Below are 27,220 nucleotides of genomic sequence, written 5' to 3' on the forward strand. Positions count from 1 at the left end.
TCATAGACCCCTAAAAACAGGAGACATGGTATGCCACACAGGGCCAGGTGAGGAAGCCCTAGGGCTGGTCATGAGGGAGAGAGGTGTGAGAAGGAAGAGCATGGTCCAGAGCCTTTATTAGGGTTTTTGTGAGAAGAGAGGGGTAAAGCAAGAGTGGATACAATGAGTTAGCTTAAGATTGAATAGTTTGAGGGGCGACTGGGTGGCTCAGTCGTTTAAGCATCCAGCTCTTGGTTTCAGCTCAAGTCACGATCTCTTGGCTTGTGAGTTTGAGTGTCACGTTGGGCTCCATGCTGGCAGCACAGAGCCTCCTTGAGATTCTCTCCCTCTTTCTCTGCCTTCCCCCACCCCTGCTCATTCTCTCTCTTTCCCTCTCTCTCTTTCTTAAAATATTTTTTTTTTTTAAAGACTGAATAGTTTGATTAATTTCAGTAGGCTCTGGACTATAGGGATGATCTCTAGTTGTCTGTACCTAGCCTTGGGGGTGAATTAGCTAGTCCCAGAAGGGGTAGTCTCTCCAGGATCAAAGCCCCAAGTGCCAGAACATCCAAAACACTGGAAATACGAAAGTACATCAACATAGCTCCCGTAACTGAAAAGTCCAGGGAAATAAATTTTCTGGTGTAGCTAGACATGACACACACAGTATTATCTCTGCATCAAGCTCAGGCTCCACCTGGTGGCTCCTGGCAGTCCCAGACTCCACTGCTCCCTCTTCCGGCCACACTCCACAGAGCCTAAATGACCTCAGGAGCTCCTCTCTGCATCCTCTCTGCTTCAAATCCAGAAGGAGAGAAAGCGCTTCTTTCCTCCCACAGCCAAACACAACTCCTGGTTCTTATTCTTCTTGGCCAGACATGGGCCAATCACTGCAGCCAAAAGGATGGGAATTGCTTACCGACTTAGGGAGCACCCCTAGCATTGCAACCAAATGGCTTGAGAGGGGGCTGTTTGGGTGTTCTGGCATGCTATGTTGCCAGCAGAATGGAAAACCAAGAAACCAGCTGTCCACACTACATAATGGATGTCAGACATGTTTATCCTGGGTAGCTCTTACCTTGTAATTACTGCTGACTTGTTTCGTGTAACCTTGACCCTTCCAATCCAGTCACAAGTGCCATCAAGAACTGTAGTATTAAAAAAAATTTTCTTTATTACATTTAATTTTTGAGAGACAGAGTGAGACAAGGTGAGAATGGGGGAGGGGCAGAGAGAGAGGGAGACACAGAACCCGAAGCAGGCTCCAGGCTCTGAGCTGTCAGCACAGAGCCCAACATGGGGCTCGAACCCACGAACTGTAAGATCATGACCTGAGCCGAAGTCGGACGCCTAACCGACTGAGCCACCCAGGCGCCCCAAGAATTGTAGTATTTTGATTTCCAGAGAAAATGGTGGAGTAGGAGGACCCTACACTCACCTTGTCTCATGGATACAACTAGATTAACACCCACATCAGTGTAAACAACCCGGGAAATAACCCAAAGACTAGCAGAAGGACTCTTCATAGCTAAATGCAGAGAAAAGGCCACATGGAAGAGGGTAGGAAAGGCAGAGATGCAGTTGGGAGCCAAATGGACCCATGGGACTATCTGTGGGAGGAAGGGATACTGAGGGTGTGGAGAGGGGAGAGAAACATACCTTCCCCCCAGGAACCCTAGGCACAGGGAACCTGCATGGGAAGATGAATCCCCATCACATCTGGCTTGGGAAACCAGAGACACTGAATTTCATGAGTTCTTAAAAAAATTGTTTAATGTTTATTTATTTTTGAGAGAGAGAGACAGAGCATGAGTGAAGGTGGGACAGAGAGAGATGGAAACAGAATCCAAAGCAGACTCCAGGCTCTGAGCTGTCAGCACAGAGCCCGATTTGGGGCTCAAACTCAAAAGCCATGAGATCATGACCTGAGCCAAAGCTGGACAGTTAGCCAACTGAGCCATCCAGGCGTCCCTAAAAAAATATGAATTTTGTGAGTTCTTAAAATCAGCAGGGCTTAACACTTTGAACTTAAAAAAGCAGCAGGCTTTGCTTTGGGAGAGCCAGGAAGGCAATAGGAAACTGAGTCCCTGCCTCTAAAGAGATAGTACAACAAATAGCCCTGTGGAGATACAGCATAGAAACAGAAGTTTGAAAATTTTCTTAGGTATATGGGAGGGATATTTCTTTACTAATCTCAGAGCATGTGCTGGAGGGGCAGGGATCTTTGGGAGACTTCTCCAGGAACAAAGGAGTTAGCAGGCACCATCCCCACCCCCACCCTTCCAAGCCTGGATGCATGGACTAGTTCCTGCTGGAACTAGGACAGTGCTAACACTTGCTACCTCACTTTGCTAAAAGCACACACTGGCCTATGTTTTTCTGCAGACATGCCCCCTCCACCCAGGCCTTGGCTCCAGATGCCCTCCCATGGCAGACCTTGGTAAACCTGGCTAATACCGAGGACCCCACCCCAGCACATTTCTGTGCATATGCCCCCTTTAATCTGGCCTTCCTTGGTCCTGGCAGCAGCAGGTCCTGTCCATAGCAAACAGGCATAAACCTTGCTAACACCAATACTGTGCTCTGAATTCTGCTGCAGACCTACCCTCTCCAGTTTCCCCCACGCTGGAGCTATCCAAAGCGGTTCCACAAGTGTGGCAGTGTAGAAGCAGCCCTGACAGGGACAAGCACCACTGCAAAGTGACTCCTACCCCAGGGAGAGGGGAAGATACCCATACATACCAGTCCAACTGTAGCCCCAGATGTGGGCTGGGGGCAGACGCTGGGTCTGACTGCAGGCCCCACACACCAGTGAAACTTTCTCAGGGGACAACACAGGGAAAGAGCCCCACAGTTTGGTGTCACCCCATCTCTGGCAAACACCTAATCTGATTCAACTCAAGCCCAAGAAGGCCCCCGACTGGCCCCACTAACAACACAGGGACCAAACCCTGCCCACAACAGGCAAAGAAAGACATTGCTGATGACTGGACTGAAGATAAAAGTGGCTCAATCACAATAGCAGGGTGCACACAACACACATATGAAACACCCCTAAAATGCCAGGTTTGGGTGAATGAGGGACTTTGCACTGCAGGGCACTATAGGACTTCCTATTCATAAGGCCACTACTTTCAAGAGCAGGAGACATAGCTGACTTTCCTAACACATAGAAACAGACACGGAGAGTTAGACAAAATGAGGAGAGAGAGGAATATGTTCCAAATGAAAGAACAGAACAGAATCACAAGAGAGCTAAACGAAATGGAGATAATTAATATGCCTGATAGAGAACTTAAGGTAATGATCATAAAGATACTCACTGGACTTGAGAAGAATGGAGGACCTCAATGAGACCCTTAACAAAGAGATAGAAAATATAAAAAAGAACCAATCAGAGATGAAGAACTCAATAACTGAAATTAAGAATACACTATTGGGGGGCACCTGGATGGCTCAGTTGGTTAAGAGTCTGACTCTTGATTTCAGTTCAGATCATGATCTCACCATCATGAACTCAAGCCATACATCAGGCTCTGCACTCGGTGTGGAGCCTGCTTAAAATTCTCATTCTCTCTCTCTCTCTCTCTCTCTCTCTCTGCTCCTCCCCTCCTCTCCTCTCTCTTGTGTGTACACACATGCTCTCTGTCTCTTAGAAAAGAGAAAAAATACACTAGATGGAATAAATAGTAGACTAGAGGAAGCAGAAGAATGGACCAGTGACCTGGTGGAGAGAGTGAGTAATCAAAGGAATCAAAATGAACAGTAGAGAGAAAAAAATAATAATGAAAAATGCAAATAGAGTTAGGCAACTCATTAACACTGTCAAGCATAATAACATTCGCAATTTAGGAATCCCAGAAAGAGAAGAGAAAAGAAAAGGCAGAAAATTTATGTGAAGATATAATAGCTTAAAACTTCCCAAATCTGGAGAAGGAAACAGATATCCAGATCTGGTAGGCACAGAGATCCCCCAACAAAATCAACCCAAGGAGACCCACACCAAGACATGTAATAATTAAAATAGCAAAAATTAGTAATAAAGAGAATTCTAAAAGCAGCAAAAGGAAATAGTTACATAGAAAGTGAGCCCCATAAAGCTATCAGCTAATTTTTAGCAGAAACTTTGCAGGTCAGAGGGGAGTGGCATGATGTATTCAAAGTGCTGAAAGGAAAAAAACAAACAAACAAACAAACAAACCCTGCAACGAAGAATACTCTATCCAGCAAGACTATTATTCAGAATAGAAGGAGAGATAAAGAGTTTCTCAGACAAACAAAAGGTAAAGGAATTCATGACCACTAAACCAACCCTACATGAAATGTTAAAGAGGACTATTCGAGTGGAAAGGAAAGACCATAAGCAGGAATAAGAAAAGTCGGAAGTACAAAAACAGAAAAATAAAGTGTATCAATAAAAATCAGTCAAGGTATTCACAGAATGAAAGGATGTAAAGTATGACACTATATACCTAAAACATGGTGTGGGGGAGGGGTAAAGAATGGGTTCAAACTTAAGCGACCATCAATTTAACAGAGTGCTATATGCATAAGATGTTATATTTAAATCTAATGGTAACCACCAACCAAAAACTAGTAAAAAAAAAATATGCACAAAATAAGGAGAAAGTAATCTAAGTGTATCACTAAAAAAAGCCAGCAAACTGTGAGAAGAGAGCAAGAGAAGAAAGAGAAAAACTATAAGAACAACTGTAAAATAAGTAACAAAAGGGCAATAAGTACATACCTACCAAGAATTGCTTTGAATGTAAAGGGACTAAATGCTCCAGATGAAGACACAGTGTGACAGAATGGATAAAAAAACAAGACACATCTATATGCTGCCTACAAGAGACTTATTTCAGACCTGAAGACACATGCAGATTGAAAGTAAGGGGATGTGGGGCACCTGGGTGGCTCAGTCGGTTGGGCGTCTGGCTCTTGGTCTCTGCTCATGTCATGATCTCATGGTTCATGAGTTCAAACCCCAAGTTAGGCTATGCACTGGTGGCATGGAGCCTGCTTGAGATTCTGTCCCTCTGCCCTTCCCCCACTCATGCTTGCACACGATCTCTCTCTCTCTCTCAACAAATAAATAAACATTAAAAAAAAAAGAAAACAAGGGATGGAAAAGCATGCAAATGGAAGTGAAAAGAAAGCTGGGGTAGCAATATATACATTGAATAAAATAGACTTCAAAACAAAGACTATACCAAGAGACAAAGAAGGGAATAATTCAAAAAAAGGATATAACAATTATAAACATTTATGCACCCAACATGGAAGTACCCAAACACATAAAGCAACTAATGTCAAACATAAAGGAAATAATTGAAAGTAATACAATAATAGTAGGGGACTTTAACACCCCACTTACATCAATAGATAGATAATCCAAATGGAATATCAACAAGGAAACAGTGGCTTTAAATGACACATGCAACCAGATGGATGTAACATATATTCAGAGTATTCCATCTTAAAACAGCAGAATACACATTGTTTTCAAGTGCACTTGGAACATTCTCCAGAATAGATCACATATTAGGTCACAAAACAATCTCAACAAATTTTTAAAAAATGAAATAATGCCATGCATCTTTTCCAACTATAATGCTATAAAACTAAAAGTCCACCACAAGGAAAAAATCCAGAAAGAACACAAATACATGGAGGTTAAATAACATGCTAGTGGGGCACCTGGGTGGCTCAGTTGGTTAAGAGTCAGACTCTGCCTCAGGTCATGATCCTATGGTTCATGAGTTCGAGTCCTGTGTGCTGACAGCTTGGATCCTGGAGCTTGCTGTGGATTCTGTGTCTCCCTCTCTCTCCTTCTCTCTGCCCTTCCCCCACTCATGCTCTGTTTCTCTCAAGAATAAAACATTAAAAATTTTGAAAAAAAATAACATGCTACTAAACAATGAATGGGTCAACCAAAAAATCAAAGAGAAAATTTAAAAATACATGAAGACAAATAAAAATGAAAACACAATGATCCAAAAACTTGGGGATGTAACAAAAGCTGCTCTAACAGGGAAGCTTATAACAATACAGACCTACCTCAAGAATCAAGAAAAATCTCAAATAAACAACCTAACTTTACATCTAAAGGAGCTGGAAAAAGAAAAACAAACAAAACCCCAAATCAGTAGAAGGAAGGAAATAATAAAGACTTAGAGTAGAAATAAGACAGAAGTTAAAAAAAAAAAACAATAGAACAGATCAATAAAATCAGGAGCTGGTTCTTCAGAAAGATCAACAAAATTGATAAACATTTAGCTAGACTCATTAAAAAAAAAAGAGGACTCAAATAAACAAAGTCAGAAATGAAAGAGGAGAAATAACACCCAATGCCACAGAAATACAAAGGATTATGACAGAATACTATGAAAAATTATATGCCAACAAATTGGACAAACTAGAAGAAATGAAACTGGAAGAAATGTTTCCTAGAAACATATAACCTCTCAAAACTGAATCAGAAAGAAACAGAAAATTTGAACAGACTGATTACTATCAATTAAATTGAATCAGCAATAAAAAAACAAAACAACAACAAAAAAACCTCCCAACAAACAAAAGTCCAGGGCCAGAATGCTTTACAGGTAACTTCTTTTTTTTAATTTGTTAAAGTTTGTTTGTTTGTTTGTTTATTATTATGATGATGATGATTATTTTCTTTTGAGAGGGCACAAGTAAGTGAGGGGCAGAGAGAGAGAAAGTGAAGGAGGGAGAGAGACAGAAGCAGGGCTCACCTGAAGTAGGTCTTGAGCTCACCTGAAGTAGGACTCATACTCACCCGAAGTGGGGCTGGAGCTCACCCAATGTGGGGCTCAAACTCACAAACCGTGAGATCATGACCTGAGCCAAAATCAGATGCTTAACCGATTGAGCCACCCAGGTGCCCCTTCACAGGTGAATTCTATCAAACACTTAAAGAAGAAATACCTGGGGCACCTGGGTGACTCAGTCAGTTAAGCATTCAACTCTTGATTTCAGCTCAGGTCATGATCTCATGGTTTGTGAGTTTGAGCCCCACATCAGGCTCTGCACTGTCAGTGCAGAGCCTGCTTGGGATTCTCTCTCCCTCTCTCTCTCTCTCTGCCCCTCCTCAGAGCTTGCTCTCTCTCTCTCTCTCAAAATAAACTAAACATTAAATAAATTTAAAGAAGCGGGGTGCCTGGGTGGCTCAGTTAAACGTCCAACTTCAGCTCAGGTCACAATCTCATGTTTGTGAGTTCGAGCCCCACGTCCAGCTCTGTGCTGACAGCTCAGAGCCCGGAGCCTGCTTGAGATTCTGTAACTCCCTCTCTCTGCCCCTCCCCTGCTCTCATTCTATCTCTCTCTCTCTCTCAAAAATAAATAAACATTAAAAAATTTTTTAATTTAAAGAAGAATACCTATTTTTCTCAAACTATTTCAAAATATAGAAGAGGAAGGAAAGTTTCCAAATTCATTCTATGAGGCAGCATTACCCTGATATTGACACCAGATAAAGACACTACAAAAGAATAGAACTACAGGCCAATAGCTCTAATGAACACAGATGTAAAAATCCTCAACAAAATATTAGCAAATTGAATCCAGCAATATATTTAAAAAATCATTCACCACTATCAAGTGTATTTATTCCTAGGATGCAAGGTGGTTCAATGTTCACAAATCAGTTAATGAGATATATCACATCAATGAGAGCAAGGATAAAAACGACATGATCATTTCAACAGCTGCAGAAAAAGCATTTGACAAAGTACATCATTCATGATAAAGAAAAAAACCCTCAACAGAGCAGATTTAGAGGAAACATACCTCAACATAATAAAGGCCATATATGAAAAATCCACAGCTAACATCTTACTCAATGGTGAGAAACTGAGAGCTTTTCCCCTAATATCAGGGACAAGACAAGGATTGCCACTTTCACCACCTTTATTCAACATAGTACTAGAAGTCCTAGCCACAGCAATCAGACAAGAAAGAAAGAAAGAAAGAAAGAAAGAAAGAAAGAAAGAAAGAGCATCCAAATTGGTAAGGAAGAAGTAAAACTTTCACTATTTGCAGACACTATATATATATATATATATATATATATATATATATATATACACACACACACACACACACACACACACATATATATATATATATATATATATATATATATATACACACACATATATATGGTAAAAACCTGATGACTCCACCAAAGAACTATTAGAACTGATAAGTGAATTCAATAAGGTTGCAGGATACAAAATCAATATACAGAAATCTGTTGCATTTCTATACACTAATAATGAACTAGCAGAAAGAGAAATTAAGAGAACAATCCTATTTATAATTGCACCAAAAATAATAAAACACCTAGGGAATAAACTTAACCAAAAAGGTGAAAGACCTGTACTCTGAAAACATAAAACACTGATGACAGTAATTGAAGATACACAAACAAATGGAAAGATATTACATGCTCATGGATTGGGAGAACAAATATTGTTAAAATGTCCATTTTATCCAAAGTAATCTACAGATTTAATGCAATCCTGATCAAAATCCCAAGAGCATTTTTCACATAACTAGAAGAAATAATCCTAAAATTTGTATGGAACCACAAAAGACCCCAAATAGCCAAAGCAATCTTGAAAAAGAAGAACAAAACTAGAGACGTCACAATCCCAGATTTCAAGACATACGTCAAAGCTGTAGTATTCATAACACTATGGTTCTGACACACAAAAAAAACAGACACATAGATCAATAGAACAGAATAGAGAGCCCCAAAATAAATCCACAATTATATGGTCAATTAAGCTTCAACAAAGCATGAAAGAATATACAGTGGGAAAAACACAGTCTCTTCAACAAACGATGTTGGGAAAACTGGGCAACTGCATGCAAAAGATTGAAACTGGACCACTTTATTTCATCATACACAAAAACTCAAAATGGATTAAGGACCTAAATGTGAGACCTGGAACTATAAAAACCTAGAAGAGAGCACAGGCAGTAATTTCTCTGACATTGGCCATAAGCAACATTTTTCTAGATATGTCTCCTGACACAAGGGAAACAAATGTAAAAGGAAACTATTGGGACCAAATAAAAATAAGAAGCTTCTGCACAGCAAAGGAAACAACCAACAAAACTAAAAGGCAGCCTACAGAATGGGAGAAGATATTTGCAAATGACATATCCAATAAAGGGTTAGTATCTAAAATATATAAAGCACTTATACAGCTCAACACACACATGCGCGCGCGTGCACACACACACACACAATGAATTACTGAGCCATAAAAAAGAAGGAAATCTTGCCATTTGCAATAATATGGATGGATCTAGAGAGTAAAATGCTAAGTGAAATAAGTCAGTCAAAGAAAGACAAATACCATATGATTTCACTCATAGGGGGGAATTTAAGAAACAAAACAAATGTAGGGGTGCCTGCTGGCTCAGTTGGTAGAACATGTGACTCTTGATATTGTGGTTGTGATCTTGAGCCCCACGTGGAGTGTAGAGATTACTTAAAAATAAAGATACTACTTAAAAAACTAAAGAGATCACTTAAGAAAAAAAGAAATGGGCAAGAAAAAAAACCCAAATGAACAAAGAAAAAAAGAGGGGTGCATGGATGGCTGAATCAGTAGAACATGCAACTCTTGATTTTGCTGTCATGAGTTCAAGCTACATGTTGGGCATGGAGCCTACTTTAAATAAATAAATAAATAAATAAATAAATAAATAAATAAATAAAATGAAAGTAGGATTATTTAAAAAATAATAAGAAAAAATCGGGGCGCCTGGGTGGCGCAGTCGGTTAAGCGTCCGACTTCAGCCAGGTCACGATCTCGCGCTCCGTGAGTTCGAGCCCCGCGTCAGGCTCTGGGCTGATGGCTTGGAGCCTGGAGCCTGTTTCCGATTCTGTGTCTCCCTCTCTCTCTGCCCCTCCCCCGTTCATGCTCTGTCTCTCTCTGTCCCAAAAATAATAAACGTTAAAAAAAAAAAATAATAAGAAAAGGAACAAATAAAAAAATCCAAAAAACCCAGACTCTTAACTCTAGAGAACAAACTGATGGTTATCAGAGGAGAGGTCAGTGGAGGGATGAGTGAAATAGATGATGTGGATTAAGAGTATACTTATCGTGATGAGCACTGAGTAATGTATAGAATTATTGAATCACTGTATTGTACACCCGAAACTGCTATACCACTGTATGTTAATTATACTGGAATTAAAATTTTAAAAGATAATTGAAAACAAAATCCAATACAGTATAATCTTATTACAAACCATTTTTAAGCCCATTACAAACTGGCAGCTAGGGATAAGGATAAAATTATTTGAACCCCTGTATTACTAAACCCACACAATAAAAAGATACTTCATACAAAAACAGAATAGAACTCTAGTGGGTTTTGTTTATTATTTGGCGGGGGAGACAAAGGGGGAGAGAGAGAGAGAGAGGGAGAGGGAGAGAATCTTATGCAGGTTCCTCGCTCAATGCAGAACCCAATACAGCTCAAAGCAGAGCCATACGTGATGCTGGGAAAGAAATCAAGAGTCCAACACTCAACAGACTGAGCCAGCCAGATGCCCAGAACTGTAGTATTTTAAAAAGTCTCACAGATACCAAAAAATTAAGAACCTCTGTCATATAGTTAAAGTTGATATATTAATTGACGGAGTTGGATCCTCAGCATCCCTTCCCCACACCTTATATTACTATTGACATGTGTCCAGTCTTTCTATGTTTCATGTTTAAGATTTCTCAAATCATGATTAGCAGTTTTTTGATCATGTTTGCAAAGTCTTTTATTCCAATTCAGTGCCATTTCTCTTGACATTTGATTTCTGTCATCATTGGCTTCAATTTCATCTTTAACATAGTTATTCTACCAACATCCATCCACATCTTGCAAATAATGTACCAGCTATAAGACTCCAGGGACATATGGATGGATCATAATCTCCAGGTCCCATGGAGGGCTCTGAGGGGTCTAATTCAATCGGGGTAATTCTTCCTCCTTTGTAGTAGTCATTGATTTAGATAATCTAAATAGAAGCCAGTTGCATGGGATTGGCTGGCCACTGGAATTGGGTCAGGATTGGCCCAATGAGGGAAAAAACTTTGTTTGAAGATTTAAAAATTCTATTTTTGGGGGCACCTGGCTGGCTTACATAGTAGAGTGTGCCACTCGATCTTGGGATTGTGGGTTGGAGTCCCATGTTGAGTGTAGACGTTATTTAAAAATAAAATCTTAAAAAATTATTTTTCTTTTTTTTTTTTTGGATTGTGTTATAGCGCAACTTTCATTGAATTTACAGTGTAGTTTAGAAATGAGATATAGATATGAAAATTTAAGTAATTTCTCCTGACATCCCCTCTGAAGGATTCTTGTCCTCTCAACTGCTTGCCCTGCTTCTATGTAAATTTAAATGGTGGTTATGCAGGAAACCTCCAACGTCTATAGGACATTGTAATTTCTTCTTGATTCCAATACGAATACTATGAACAATACATTGATATTTCCATCTTCAGGAGTTTATATAGCACTGTGTGTGTGTGTGTGTGTGCGCGCGCACGTGTGTGTAGATATATCTTTGTCAGTCATTTTAGTATTGTGGAACTAAGAAAGATGATGATTTATTTTCATTAGTAAGGTTGGAGATGTTTACTCTGCAGACTGAGCTTTTGGAAACAGTGAAGAATGCGTGTGACGATTTAGCTGCTAAACATGCTCTTTAAAGTGTTTTTAGAAACATTTTATAAATGTTTTATAACAATGTTGCAGTAAGCATCCTTGGTAGTTAAATCTTTGTATACATAATTATTTCCTTAGGATGTAAATTCCCAGAAGCAGAATTGCCTCATAGCTACATCTTTCAGGCCTTTGCTCCTGGCTAAGAACACCTTAGCTTTCTAACGTGTTTTCCTGCCTCTGGTTTCTCTCTCCCTCCATTCTGTCTTTTGTGGATAAGTTTATTTTCCAAAAACATTGTGCTCATTATTTTATTTCCCTGCTGAAAAACCTCCCTGTCCCCTTGCTGGGGACTGGTTCTTTATTCTGATATTTGAGGACTTTAACAACCTGACTCTGCCCCAGATTTCTAGTCTTTTCAGCCGCCACTCCCGTGTATGAATATCTTTCATTTTAACTAAATTCATCTATCTACTCCCTATCTCCCATTATGTTTTGCAATTTCCTATCTTTGCACTTTTGTTCATGCTGTTCCCACCCCGTATAACAAAACCCCAAATCGAATAATAAAGGAAATGTTAGGAAGAGGAATGAGTCATTCAGTTTGTCAAAACCTTCTATAGACTTTTCCTCCACCAGTTTTTCTCCACTTCACCCAAACTGTTGAGTGTCCCGCTTTCGGTGCTAAAAATACCCAAGTGTATGTGCGGCACCTCAATCCCTTCCCTTTCACCCTCTCACCTTCGCCACAGCTGAGAGCTATTGACCTGCTGCCTGTGCTGCAGCCTCTTCCTCTCTCCCATCAGTGGTCAGGCTCAACCTCCTTCTCAAAGCTGCTTTCTCTTTTGTCCACCACCACATCCACCTGATTCATTGTCACTGTGTTCTTCACCTGCAGCCCCCTGGCTTCTCCTCTTTGCTGGCCATTTCTGGCCTTCTCTGGGTCTGCTGTCCACCACTCTCTCTCTCTTTCTGCTCTGCTTTTCTTCTTTTATTATGATTCCTGTCTCTCAGGTCAATGCCTCTTAGTTCCAGAGAGAAGACTCTCACAGTGCTGACAGCATGCCTTTCTGTCATTTTCAATAACTGTCTTCTCCAATCCCATGAAGCAGAACATGCTTTTCCATCCTTCTAGGCTCTTTTTGTCATGTCTCCATCCCTTCCTTATGGATCCTACAGCCGTTCCCAATGTTCAGATGCTCTTGCCTCAAAGTAACAGAGAACGAAACCTCAGTGAAAGAGTTCTCATCCACAGGAATTGGGAAGATGAAATATAATAACTACAAAAGTTTTAACGAGAGAAAAAACTTTCTTTGCCTCATAGGGTTTTTTTCAGTCTCAGTTTTGGTTTCTGGAGCACAATATAAAGGAAAATCTGCATAAATTCTAGAGTGTTATTAGGCCCGGGGGAATGACCTAAATAAGCTTAAAATAAAAAGACTTCCATAAAGTACAGCCAAAGTGTGAACAACTCTGAAAGTGTGGCAATTGCTAATGATAAAGGGAGAGTTTAGAAAGAAAAGGCCATAATTTGGGTAGAGAATTTAGACCTAATCAAAGGAGACAAATACATAATTCTCAGACAGCACAGACCATCAGTTTTTAAAAAATAATTTCCTTAACTTCATTTGACTGACTGGGGTTCTTATTCCCATTAAGAAACCAATTTAAAGATAAACACTGTGGGGGAAAATTAGACTTTTTGAATACCATAATAGATTTTTTGAGGGTAGATTCAAATGAGAACTATTATATTCCTTTTACCTGGAACCATTTTTCATATTATATCAATGTATAATAATTTTTTTTTATAATTTTTTTTCAACGTTTTTATTTATTTTTGGGACAGAGAGAGACAGAGCATGAACAGGGGAGGGGCAGAGAGAGAGGGAGACACAGAATCGGAAACAGGCTCCAGGCTCTGAGCCATCAGCCCAGAGCCTGACGCGGGGCTCGAACTCACAGACCGCAAGATCGTGACCTGGCTGAAGTCGGACGCTTAACCGACTGCGCCACCCAGGCGCCCCAATGTATAATAATTTAAATGTATATATGTATAATAAAATAACTCCCTTCAGTTGTTTCCATGTCTTTTGTTCACGAAGTTGTATTTGATGTGAACTAGACTTTGAAATCAATATAGTATAAGACAAAGACATAACAATGTGATTTGGTGAGTGAAGGAAAAAGGGGAGGAGAGAAAATGATCAAGTGGAAAAATGTCATAATCAATATTTTTGATATCTCATTGTTCAAAAATCTTAGACAAATAATTTTTCAAATCTTCTCATAGCCTTTTGAGTAAGGTTATGTGAAAGCACCATTTTCTTTATTATTTTGAATTATCATATCATCAACATCCTTTTGGAAATTTATATGGAAAATTTGCTTTAAAAAAATAGTTCTGGGGCACCTGGGTGGCTCAGTTGGTTGAGCATCTGGCTCTTTTCTTTTTTTAAGTTTATTTGTTATTGAGAGAAAGAGAGAGGCAGAGCATGATCCTGGGAGGGGCAGAGAGAGGAGGAGACACAGAATCCCAAGCAGGCTCCAGGCTCTGAGCTGTCAGCAGAGAGCCTGATGCAGGGCTGGAACTGACAAACCGGAAGATCATGACCTGAATTGAAGTCAGACGCTTAACAGGCTGTGCCACCCAGCGGTCCCAAGCATCTGACTTTTGATTTCTGCTCAGGTTACGATCTCGCGGTTTGTGCGATGGAGCCCCAGTATTCTGTCCGCAGTCCCTGGGGGAGAGCCTCTGCCATATAAGTAAAAGCTGCACAGAGAAAAGGACTCTTCAGTTTCTTGGCTAGCCTCATCAGGAATATAGCCTCTGAAGTCCGAGATAGAGGACAGGAGAGATACTGGTAGCACCTCCCGCCAAGATACTGTATTCCTTGACTGGAAACTAAAGCGAAAGAAAGCCCCTGCCTTCTTGGCCAAATCTGCCTAAAGTGGAACTTCCACAAAGCTGAGCTGGAGAAGGGGAGAGAAGAAGCAGGTTGTGGCTCAAACACTACAGATTCTTGCTGTCAGTACTGCAATTTAGTAGATTCCCTTGAATAACTATTTCTTTATTTGCTGTATAACCGTAGCACAATTTTCAGAGACTTTAAGTGGGTGTTTTTGTAATCTTCTTCAGCTACAGTTATTTTGCTGGGGAACAGATTCGTGTAGTACCTCAAGCTGCTATTCTGGAACTAGAGTCCCTTGAGTTTTAGTTTTTGCAAGTAATCTTAGAATGGTTACAGTAACAAGTCAATTGGAGAAAGCAGTTCTTATTTTTTAATTTTTTTTGATGTTTATTTATTTTTGAGAGAGAGACACAGAGCGCGAGCAGGAGAGAGGGGCAGAGAGAGAGGGAGACAGAGAACTCCAAGAAGGGCCCAGTCTCCAGGCTGTCAGCACAGACCCTGATGCGGGGCTGGAACTCACAAAGTGTGAGATCATGAGCTGAGCCGAAGTCGGACGCTTAACCCACGAAGACACCCAGGCGCCCCACTGGAATAACTTTTATTTTATTTTATTTTATTTTTAATTTTTTAACGTTTATTTATTTTTGAGACAGAGAGAGACAGAGCATGAACGGGGGAGGGTCAGAGAGAGGGAGACACAGAATCTGAAACAAGCTCCAGGCTCTGAGCTGTCAGCACAGAGCCCGACGCGGGGCTCGAACTTACAGACCATGAGATCATGACCTGAGCTGAAGTCGGCCACTTAACCGACTGAGCCACCCAGGCACCCCTGGAATAACTTTTAGAAAAAAATCACAACTACGTGATTTTTTTAGATTTTTGGTATATCTGTTAAGAATTGTGCACGGGGGCACCTGGGTGGCTCAGTTGATTAAGGGTCTGATTATTGATCTCATTTCAGGTCTTATCTCAGGGGCTTGATCTCAAGGTTATGAGTTCAGACCCCACGATGGGTTCTGCACTGGGCATGGAGCCTACTTAAAAAAAAGCGGGGGGGGGGGGCATCCGGATGGCTCAGTCAGTTAAGCATCCAACTTTGGCTCAGGTCATGATCTCACAGTTCATGAGTTTGAGCCCCACATTGGGCTCTGTGCTGATGGCCCAGAGCCTGCTTCAGATTCTGTGTCTCCCTCTCTCTCCACCCCTCTCCCACTTGCACTCTGTCTCTATCTCTCAAAAACAAATAAGAAGATTAAAAAAAACTTTTTAATTAAAAAAAAGAACCTTGTACAAATTGAAATGTCTTTACTGATCCTCAGAACAACCAATAAAAACTCAGATTATGAAAGAAAAAAATAAACATAAAGGCAGTGATGATTATAAAACACAATGAAAATCTAAGTTAAGGCTTTATATTTGTTTTAACACCCATGTTCAGGGGCACCTGATTGGCTCAGTCGGTTAAGTGTCTGACTTCGGCTCAGGTCATGATCTCATGGTTTGTGGGTTCAAGCCCCACGTGGGGTTCTGTGCTGACAGCTCAGAGCCTGGAACCTGCTTCAGATTCTGTGTCTCCCTCTCTCTCTGCCCCTTCTCAGCTTACACTCTGTCTCTCTTTCGCTTTCTCAAAAATAAATAAATGTTAAAAAAAAATTAAAACCCATGTTCATACATAATTATGTCCAAATCAAACTTTCATCTACTAGTTGAGTTGAGTTCATCTCCTTAGGATATATGTTATTTATATCCTGTATCAACAATTCCTTTGTATTAGACTGTATGGATTAGTAGCAACCACAATCATATCACTTTAATGAATTATTAGTTCCTTTCTTAAGTTTTGGTCTCTATTTGGATGGTTTAGCCTTTAACAGTACAAGCATGTGCAAAAGAAGAGACAGAGCATGTCTTTGTAAACACAGCAAACCTACAAACTGTACTAATTCTTATCTTCTTAAAAGCTGGCCAACAGGGGCGCCTGGGTGGTGCAGTCGGTTAAGCGTCCGACTTCAGCCAGGTCACGATCTCGCGGTCCAGGAGTTCGAGCCCCGCGTCGGGCTCTGGGCTGATGGCTCAGAGCCTGGAGCCTGTTTCCGATTCTGTGTCTCCCTCTCTCTCTGCCCCTCCCCCGTTCATGCTCTGTCTCTCTCTGTCCCAAAAATAAATAAACGTTGAAAAAAAAAATTAAAAAAAAAAAAAAAAAGCTGGCCAACAATAATTCAGGACATCCTCAGTACAGAAAACACCAAAAACATACTTGAACACTCCCCCTTTTTAAAACATAGAACATGTTAAGGTAGAAATGGCAGGATCTGTTGATGGATAGACTATGGGCTGTGAGAAGACATGAGGATAACTTGATGGCTCTGGGCTGAAGCCACTGGGGGGATGGTGTTGCCATTAAATAAAGTAGGCAGTTCTGCAGGGAGAGCAAGCTTTAGGATGTGGGGGTTAATCAGGGATATTTTAGTAATGAAAATGTTTGGGCTAGTGTCTTAATCACAACTTCACCCTTTTATGTAATTTGAATCTTCTCTCAGCTCTGGCGTGCTTTAGGCTGGAAAGGCAACAGTGGAACAGGGCATGGTCAGCTTCTGTACTTCTTTTCCAACTTTGGTTCTCCTCCTCTTTCTTGGCTCTCACTCATCTCTTCTTTCAGGATAGGAAGGGACAGAAAGATCTCACCGAGAGTCACCTCATGGAGGTGCCCACTGAGGAAGGCAGATCTCTTCCTCTCATGGGCCTCCTCCTTGAGTCCATCAGAGATTCCTGTGCTGGGCTCTTTGATGACTGCTCCCTGGACCCTGGCAATGCCCCTCCTCTGACTGCCATTCTTGACTGTTCTCTTTCGTCTTTCATGCCACCTCTTTGTTGGGAACTGATGATCTCTCCAGGACAGAATCCAAGACAGACCTAGGACCTGCATTCGGTCCATAAGGACCACCAATGCCTTGCCCTGCCCTCAGAGGGAGTGCGGTCCCCATTGAGTGTAGCGCGCTCTACTCTGCCACCACTTACTGCTTTAGCCTGGAGAATTTTTTCAGAACTAGGTTTGGCACTTGCTTCTCTGCCACACAAACTCCAAGAGAAACGCGTCAAATTCTCCAAGGGGTTCCCTTAAAGGCCCCTCCAATAGTTGGCTAACATGGGAGGAGGACATACACATTAGATTACAAAGCAAAACAAAAACCTAACAATACCAAGTGTTACGAAAAAAATTGTGGAACAACTGGAATTATCATATACCGGTGGTAGGAATGCCTCTTTGGAAAACCTTTGACATCATCTACTTAACATGACCTGGCAACCCTAAATCTAGTTAGATATCTACTATATATATATATATATATATATATATATATATATATATATATCTACTATATATATCTACATATATATATCTACTATATATATCTACATATATATATCTACTATATATATATATATATACGATCAATAGAAGACATATAGAGTAATGGTCATAAACTTGAAACAACCCAATGCCCATCAGCAAGAGAATAAATATTAATAGTAGTGTATTTTCTAAATGGAATTTTTTGAAAAAGGAATGAGCTACTGCTTTATGCAATATGGGTAAATTTCACAGATGTACATTAAGTCCAGGAAAAGAAGCAAAGTACAAAGGAGTACACCCTCTTTGCGTCCATCTATATGATGTTCGATAACAAACAAAACTAATCTATGTTGTTAGAAGTCAGGATAGTATAGTAAGTAGTGACTAGGGGTGGGCAAGAGAGAGGTTTCTGGGGTAGTTGAATATTCTATATTTAATATGAGTGATGGCTGCATTTGTAATGTGATAGTTCCATACAGGTCTTTAAAAAATTAGTCTAGCTGTATAGTTACAATTTGTGCATTTTATAACGTTTGTTACACTTCACTAAGAAAGAAAGTGAAAACAAAATTTATGGAGAAAGTCATGTTCTCACAACTATTAATGCATTGCATTTTCATTATTTGATAACAGGGGCCTGGACTTATCTAGAAGGAGTGTTTTAATTGTGAGGACATTCTGAGTCCAATACCCCTGGAAAAGACATTTCGCAAAGTGAAAATGTTATGTCTAAGTAAAAATAGCCGTCTTCCTTTGCTGCCTGTGGCTGCCGTTTTTGCTAAGTTTCTGAGGGTTCCACTCAGCCAGCAGTGCAGCTTCCAGAACTTCTTCCTAGAATTTACCAGCAGGGGTCAGCCCTGTACAAAACCCAGAGGCTGGAGCTTTCTGAGAGTTGGAGCTTTCTTACCAGTTCAGTCAACCTGTCCTGGCCTTTTACTTCTCTGACTTCACATCTCTAGCTACGCTTTACTCTGTCACCAGTACCCACTCCCATGATCATGACATGGACCAGAAACTTCACTGCCTTCTTCCCTCCTTCAAACACACTGCTCTATCCTTCCACTTTTGCAAGTAACCACCAGCAACGCTCCTTTCTTGTCATCGAACCCACCATTCTCTCTCCATCCTGCTGTCCCCCCCTCTCTTCACTGACCCCTTATTCAGCCCTGACAACATGGCTCATCAACACAATTACTTTGGCAAACACCTTCAACTCTTTGACCACGCCAGACCCCAGCTCTTAACTCATTAGTGATTTCTCATCGCCCTTAGGATGAAATACAAAACCCACTCCCGTGCCCACAAGGCTTTGCATGACTAGTCCTGTGCTAGTGCGTCTTCTACCTTGACTCCTACATCACATGGCTCACCCCACACTTTCAGTTCTTCCCGACACCAGTACGAAAGTCATTTCTTCCAAGTCCATCCTCTTATTCTCCTTCCTGATGAGGTGTTTATTTCTTTCAAGACACAATGTAAAATTATACCCATCTTTGTGTACTTGTGTGCTTAATGTTTGTCTTTGACATGAGACTGTGCACTCAACAAAGGCAGTGGCCATATCTGGTTTGCTCGTTTTTCATACAAACACCAAGCACTTGACCCCACAAAGACAGGAGACAGATGTGGTACCCTCTGTTGTTATAAAAAAAAATATATATATATATATATATATATATATATATATATATATATATATATGTATGTATATATATATACAGCACTTTGTATAATATTTGTGACTTCAGAGAACTTTCACTCCATTATCATAATAATTGCATAAGATAGGTTACATTAGTAAGATAAGTATTAGAATTCCTATTTGATAGATGAAGAAAATGAGACACAAAGAGAATTGACTAAAATGTCAGAGGAAGGACTAAAACCAAAATCTCCAATTTACCCATCTGTGTATCTTAACTAGTTTTCTTTTAATCAAACTTGCAGTGAGGAAGATAACTTAATAGTTAAACACTCAGGCTCCAGGGATAGGCTGCTAAGGTTCTAAACCCTGATCCAACACTCAACTTGCTGTGTGACTTTGGGCAAATCACTTAACTTCCCTGAGCTTCAGTTTCTCCATCTCTAAAGTGGAAATAATAATATCTATCTGAGGAGGTTGTAGTGATGCCTTAATACACACACACACACACACACACACACACACATATGTATATATACATATATATATTTATGGTGCTAAGCATGGTGCATGAGAAGCACTCAAAGTTAGTCATTATATGTAGAAGTCTTTTGAGAATAGTGATTATATTTCCTTTTTTCTAGTAACTCTAACAGCACAGGGCCTTTCAAGGTGATGTTTAACACAAATGCTGGACACGACCTTCTGGCAACATTGGGATTTTTGTTTTCTTGAATTTATTCTTATCTGTGAATACTGTTGCCTTTGAGGAATGAAAAAAAAAGTGTAATATGTACCCTTGGTGTGACCACTCCCATGTGTATACCCTTTAAGACCTGATAATTAGGAGCAGACTTCTAGACGCCTGTTTTCTCTTAGTTCACTCATTGTAGAGTCCATTTTCCTGTCCCTCTTTGGAAGAGTGTAATTGATATAACTTGCATCCTCAAACTCCCTTTATTCTGGGATGGCTACATATACGATAGCCATGGCAGTGATTGTGACTTGACCTAATAAGGCATCGAGTTAATAGAGTAATCTACCCCCACAGGACAGGATAGAAAATTATAGAGTAGCATGCAAAGGAGGCAGGTTAGTTCTCTTTATGGTGCAAGTCTAAAGAAGTTTATTAGAATGGAAAAATCACATGCCCTTTGAAAAATTGCTTTATGCAGGATAAAGTGATAGTTTAAAATAAGCCTACAAAAGAGAAGTAAAGGTCATGACATTTTATCTCATTTGGATGGCCCTTTTAAAAATATGTCATGCTGTAATATTTTTGTCTCCTGCAGTTACTACTATAAACATATAGGATTAATGGCCCCTAATGAAAGTTGTGAAACATATGAGTGAAAATTTCTTTTATTTTTTTAATGTTTATTTATTTTGAGAAAAAAAAAAGAGAGAGTGGGGGAGGGGGAGGGGCAGAGTGAGAGAGGGAGAGAGAATCCCAAGCAGGCTCTGTGCTGTCACAGCAAAGCCTGATGGAGCACTTGAACCCATGAACCTCGAACCCATGAACCTTGAACCCATTAACCTCGAACCCATGAACCATGAGATCATGATCTGAGCCTAAATCAAGAGTCAGAAGCTCAACTGACTGAGCTGCCCAGGCGCTCCCACATGAGTGCAAATTTAAATGAGGTTTCCCTAGAAATTTAACATAAATGACTAATGGGTTGCAATCTGTTAGAGAAGACTAAAATGTTTTGTTTAATTATGTATGGTGATGCCTCTTCCTGTCTTTGTCATCATTTATGCACATTTTTACATAACTACCTGAGATATGAATCTGTAAGAATTTGTTTAAAATACAGTAAAAGCATTTTTACCTATCCTGTGTCTTTTATAGAATTCAGTAAACTATTAACAGCATAGGACAGAATAGTCTCCATCTTAATGTTTAATGATCTTTTTAGTTTTTATTGAAACTAAATTAATCAGCTTTATTAGGTTCTCTTTTACCTACAGTCCATTTTTTTTTAGAAATGATGAATTGGTTCTCCAGCATTCTCCAAAGATGGCCAATGACATTTTTTAAATGAATAGTTTGAACTTACTATTTATCCATATTTCATGGGTTTGAATTAATTACAGCTATTATTTCTTATTGCTGCTCAAATTGTTTCATCTTGGGCCAGTAGGAATGTCTTGAAGTTTGCTTCTGAATCATTTTGACACGATTCTATTAATCTTTGATAACTTCTTTGCTTTCTGGTAGGATCTCAGGTCTCAATGTGTATATATTCTACTTCAGACTTGGAATTAGCCATTTATTCAAGAAGTTTTGTTCCTTTTAGTAGGAAACTGCATTTAGAAACTACAATCTAATTGCTCAAGGTGTTTGCTACTGAGTTAGTCATTATCTGTAGGCTTTTCCAGAAAGCTACTTTAAACAAAAATTCTAATTGTTTCATTTGAGGAATGTATCTCATTCTATTATCTCACTTTAAAATGTCTTGCTTTCCCCAAGTTCTTTGTGACTCTTCTTACGGTCTTAAACACTCATTTTTGTACCTGGGTTTTTGGAAAGTACCCTTTCCTCCCTTGAATAAAACGTTTTGATTGTTGGAAATCAACAGAATTTGAGCATATATGATTTCTTTAAGCAGTCTATATGGCGTAATTCTAAGGGAGTGGACATTGGAATCAGATTGCCTGGCTTTAAATCCATAATGTGGGAAATTAACTTGATGCAATGGTGATTTCCAAGCATTCTACCAGGCAAGCTATCCTAGAGTAGGTCATGGTGCAGAAAGGTTCACAGATTAAAAAAAAAAAAAAATCAGTTTGTTGAATCACCTTAAAGCATACAGCTAAAAAATGAGAGGTAAGAGATGAGATAGACTGAGACATTTATGAATGGGTCTGAGCCACATGGAGGACCACACTACCTGAATTCTATGTTATACAATGTCCAGATGGATATTCTCTCTCTCCCTTTCTGCCACATTAGTCTTCCAGGCTGATTGTACGATTATAAAGACCAAGTAAAGATTGAACAAGGTGCTTGGCAGGAAGGTGACTGAAACAGACACACTCTTAATTTGGGGGGAGAGGCACAAATACTTTCAGCCCAAAGCTATAGCTTGCCAATTAGGCTGCTAAGCAGCAGTGGATTTTATTTGCATCTCTTGGATTGAGCACATGTGGAGCCAGAGTGGGACTGAAATGGGTGTCACTAATGGGTACGTGATTTTGGAGATAAAGTTAAGATATGATAAAGATATTGTGGTTATGTTTAGAAAAAAAATTTAAAGAGATATGAGTTTGAAACAAAGCAGGAAAACTTGACAGTATTATTTTAGCTCTTCGGGTTGGTAGAGGAGTTGCCTTATTTTTCTGCTTCTTCGTTCTAAATCCACACAAACAAGTCAGAAGATGGTTTACCGGGTGTGCTCTTCAAAACTAGCTCCTTGGAATCTTTCTAGTGCTGAGGGAGGTTAGGGGACGATAGAGAGTAGGAGGCAGGGGTACAGAGTTGTGGGAGAAACCACCACATTCACCATTACCAATGACTTAATGGTTTCATGGGAAAATATGCTTTCAAAGTAGTTGTTGAGCCACCTTAACTGGATCCCTAATTACATGACAAGTTTACGGCAATGAGGACAAGCTTATCAAAGCTATTACTATGATTATCAATAACTTCTACCCACTTTACAAAGGCTTATTTTTAATAAGCATTGATTCTTTTGAAATTCCCAATGTATCCAGGCAAGATACCTCATGTTAATGAGGCTGTTAGTAGGAAAATTAAAATGTGAAACCTCTGAAAATGTACAAATTTGTGAATAAGAGAAACTTAAAACTTTTAAAAAATTTCATTAGACAATTTGTAAGATATAATTTTAAAACATTAAAAAATATTCACAAGGCTACCGCTGTAATACAATTATTCTAAATTTTTTGTGTGTCGCTTTTTACTTACATAAATAATTCTTAAAGAATTATCATAATGGAGCACCTGGGTAGCTCAGTCGGTTGAGCATCCAGGTCTTGATTTTGACTCAGGTTGTGATCTCACAGTTAATGATTGAGCCCTGTTTTGGGCTCTGCACTGACAGCATGGAGTCTGCTTGGGATTCTCTCTCTCTCTCTCTCTCTCTCTCAGCCCCTCCCCTGCTCAAGTTCTCTTTCTCTCAAGAGAAATAAACCCTAAAAAAAGAACTTTCATAATATTTTTTCGATTTCATGTTCTGCTTTTTCATGTTTCCAAGTCTTTCTGATTATAATTTTAATTTCTTATATTTCATTCTGTTGATACACCATAATTTACTGAACTACTCTAATATTGTGTACTTAGGTTATTCTCACTTTTAAAAATATACCATACTCAGTGTTGGAAGGAAGGCTGTATTAATATTTATTTTTGCTCTGCTTTAATATTTTCTTTGGGATAAATTGTTAGAAGTGAAATTACAATAAGATAGCATGAGCTTCCACTTTTGCTTTATGTGGTCTTACTGTTTCCACAGGGTTTTATTATGTGTATCCCTGACCTGATATATAAATTAGGTAACAATTCCTGGTCTATTTCAAAATGCCTATCTAGACTCTTTCAAAAACACTGTTTAGAAGTGCCTGGCTGGCTCAGTCGGTAGAGCATGCAACTCTTGATCTCAGGGTTGTAAGTTCCAGTCCCACCTTGGGTGTAGAGATTACTTAAAAATAAGATTTAAAAGGGGCGCCTGGGTGGCGCAGTCGGTTAAGCGTCTGACTTCAGCCAGGTCACGATCTCACGGTCCGTGAGTTCGAGCCCCGCGTCAGGCTCTGGGCTGATGGCTCGGAGCCTGGAGCCTGTTTCCGATTCTGTGTCTCCCTCTCTCTCTGCCCCTCCCCCGTTCATGCTCTGTCTCTGTCTGTCCCATAAATAAACAAAAACGTTGAAAAAAAAATTAAAAAAAAAATAAAAAAATAAAATTTAAAACAAACAAACAAAAAACACTGTTCATATTTACAAATCCAAAAACTGACCCTTGAAAAGCAGACTATAACAGTAATAAAGAATAAGAATTCTTCTCATTTGCCTAAAGTGTTAACATTACAAATGTAATTAACTGATGTATTGATTTTGTTTTGGGGTTTTACAATTTTATTTGCATATTTAAAAGGTGTTCGTTCTAATAATTAAAATCATTTGAACAAAAAAATGCCACTCCGATTAAACTGCATTTTATAGCCTGCAGGACACCTTGGACCAGCTTGGTTTTTACTCTAGATTTCATTGTTGTCCCATCCAGCTTCTTCCTTCAGCACAATACAAGTTCTTTTCTCCCAGCCAGTCAGATGGGAGAAGCAGGCCCGGCCTTGGTTCTTTGATATGAAAAGGGGACAACCGTTTAAACTTGATCCACGCCCTTTGCATCTTACAAAGTTAAACAGTTAAAAGAAGTAAAATAAGAAGGCAATGCTTATGGAATGTACAGCACACGCCTCATTACAATTCGCCTGCTGGCTTCTCCTAGTCAGCCGTTTCTTTTGAAGGCAGTGGAGTTTTCTCTTGCATTTCTGTCGTCTTCAATTTCGACTTATTGAATGTCTCAATCTCAGCCATATCAGGTTTATCAGGCAGGGTTGCATAGGAAATGGAGTGAGGTGCACGATGGAGTCAAGTCCCATCTGGGCAGTGGCTGCCACTGCGTCTTAACTGATGTATTAATTGTAAATTTTCTTCTTTCTTTGACAGAATAATGTACATTATCCCAATTATCCCAATTTTGTGAAATGTATCCTTTCTTTAGAAAATACATCAATTATCAAATGATTCATTTTAACAGCTCACCTTTAGCCTCCAGAGCTGGCTTTATGTTGTAAGGGTGTTGGAATTCCTTCCCTCCAACTAACCAGGTTTTTTTTTTTTTTTAAGTTTATTTATTTTGAGAGAGAGAGAGAAAGAGAAAGAGAGCATGAGCAGGGGAGGAGCAGAGAGAGAGGGAGAGAGAATCCCAAGCAGGCTCCGTGCTGTCAGTGCAGAGCCCCACTCGGGGCTTGAACTCACAAACAGTGACATCATGACCTGAGGCAAAATCAAGAGTCAGAGGCTTAACAGACTAAGCCATCCAAGTGCCCCACGTAACTGGGTTTTTAAATCCTAACTAATTTAAACTTTTTTTTTTTTTGGATGTTTATTTATTTATTAAAAAAATTTTTTTTTAACATTTACTTATTTTTGAGACAGGAAGAGACAGAGCATGAACAGGGGAGGGTCAGAGAGAGGGAGACACAGAATCTGAAACAGGCTCCAGGCTCTGAGCCATCAGCCCAGAGCCCGACACGGGGCTCGAACTCACGGACCGCGCGAGATCATGACCTGAGTCAAAGCCGGCCACTTAACCGATTGAGCCACCCAGGCGCCCCAATGTTTATTTATTTTTGAGAGAGAGAGAGAGAGAGAGAGAGTGAAGACGAGAGGGGGAGGGGCAGAGATAAAGGACGACACAGAATCTAAGCAGGCTCCAGGCTCCGAGCTGTTAGCCCAGAGTCTGGAATCACTGCGAGATCATGACCTGAGCCAAAGTCAGAGGCTTAAACGACTGAGCCACCTAGGCACCTCTTAATCCTAACTGATTTCAAGCACCCCTTTTGGGGTTATGTAAATAAGGTTCATTATATACAAAAAACTTTTATACTACCTTTTAAAAATAATTTTTAAAAAATTTTTATTTATTTCTGAGAAATAGAGGCAGAGCACGGTCAGGGAAGGGGCAGAGAGAGAGAGGGAGACCAGAATCTGAAGCAGACTCCAGGCTCTGAGCTGTCAGCACAGAGCCCGATGCGGGGCTCGAACTCACAAAGTGTGAGATCATGACCTGAGCCGAAGTCAGACGTTTAACTGATTGAGCCCCCCAGGTGCCCCTATACTACTTTTTAATTTTACATAATAAAATGCACAGATATGAAGTGCATATTTTAACCCACATAAACCATACCCCAAAAACCCCAGAAAGTAACTCCTTCTAGTTAGTGCTTTCTCCCCTAGCCTCCTGAAACAATCACCCTTCTGATTTCATTCTGGTAACTTTGTTTTTCTAGAACTTTATATAAATGGAATCATTCAGTAGGTTTGTTTGCCTCTTTAGTTCAGCATTAAAAAAAAATTCACTCATATTGTTGCATGTTATCAGAAGTCTATTCCTTGTGCTGAGTAGTATTTCACTTTATGAATATATTATACTTTATCTGTTTTCCTGTGAATAGACATTTAGGTTGTTTCCAATGTCCTACTACTGTGAGTAAAGCTGCAATGAACATTCATGTACAACTCATTTTGTAGACATGTGTTTTTATTTCTTTTGAGCAAATTCCTAGAGGTAGAATAGTTGGGTCATGGGGTAGGAATATGTTTAACTTTATGAGAAAATGATCAACTCTGACAAATAAATAAGAAAAAGAAAACTGTATAGAAGAATCAGGGAAAGACTTGAACAGATTTTATAAAGAAAGAAATCCAAATGGCCAATAAATATGTGAAAAGATGTTCTGTTTCATCAGTTATCAAGGGAAAGCAATTTAAAATTACAATGTGATCCTCTATAAAATTCGAGTGTGATATATTATACATTTACCAGAGAGACTGAGTTAAAAAGATGGAAAATACCAAGTATTAGTGAGCACATGGAAAGAAAGAAT

The 27,220-nt window shown here is 39.7% G+C and overlaps 1 long non-coding RNA gene and 1 pseudogene across 2 annotated transcripts in view; both read right to left on the reverse strand.

The window, feature by feature from the left end:
- LOC112869037 (uncharacterized) overlaps positions 1–27,220 on the reverse strand; it is a 53,141-nt gene that overhangs the window by 15,820 nt on the left and 10,101 nt on the right. For both annotated transcript variants that reach the window (XR_015249160.1, XR_015249161.1), the window contains exon 3: positions 1,058–1,127. This is a non-coding gene — a long non-coding RNA (uncharacterized LOC112869037). The remainder of the gene's footprint in view (positions 1–1,057; positions 1,128–27,220) is intronic.
- LOC147582473 (thymosin beta-4-like) lies at positions 25,029–25,186 on the reverse strand (annotated as a pseudogene).

Source organism: Puma concolor, chromosome A3 (assembly GCF_028749965.1).
Source record: "Puma concolor isolate L17-30 chromosome A3, mPumCon1.1.hap2, whole genome shotgun sequence".
NCBI classification, from domain to species: domain Eukaryota; kingdom Metazoa; phylum Chordata; class Mammalia; order Carnivora; family Felidae; genus Puma; species Puma concolor.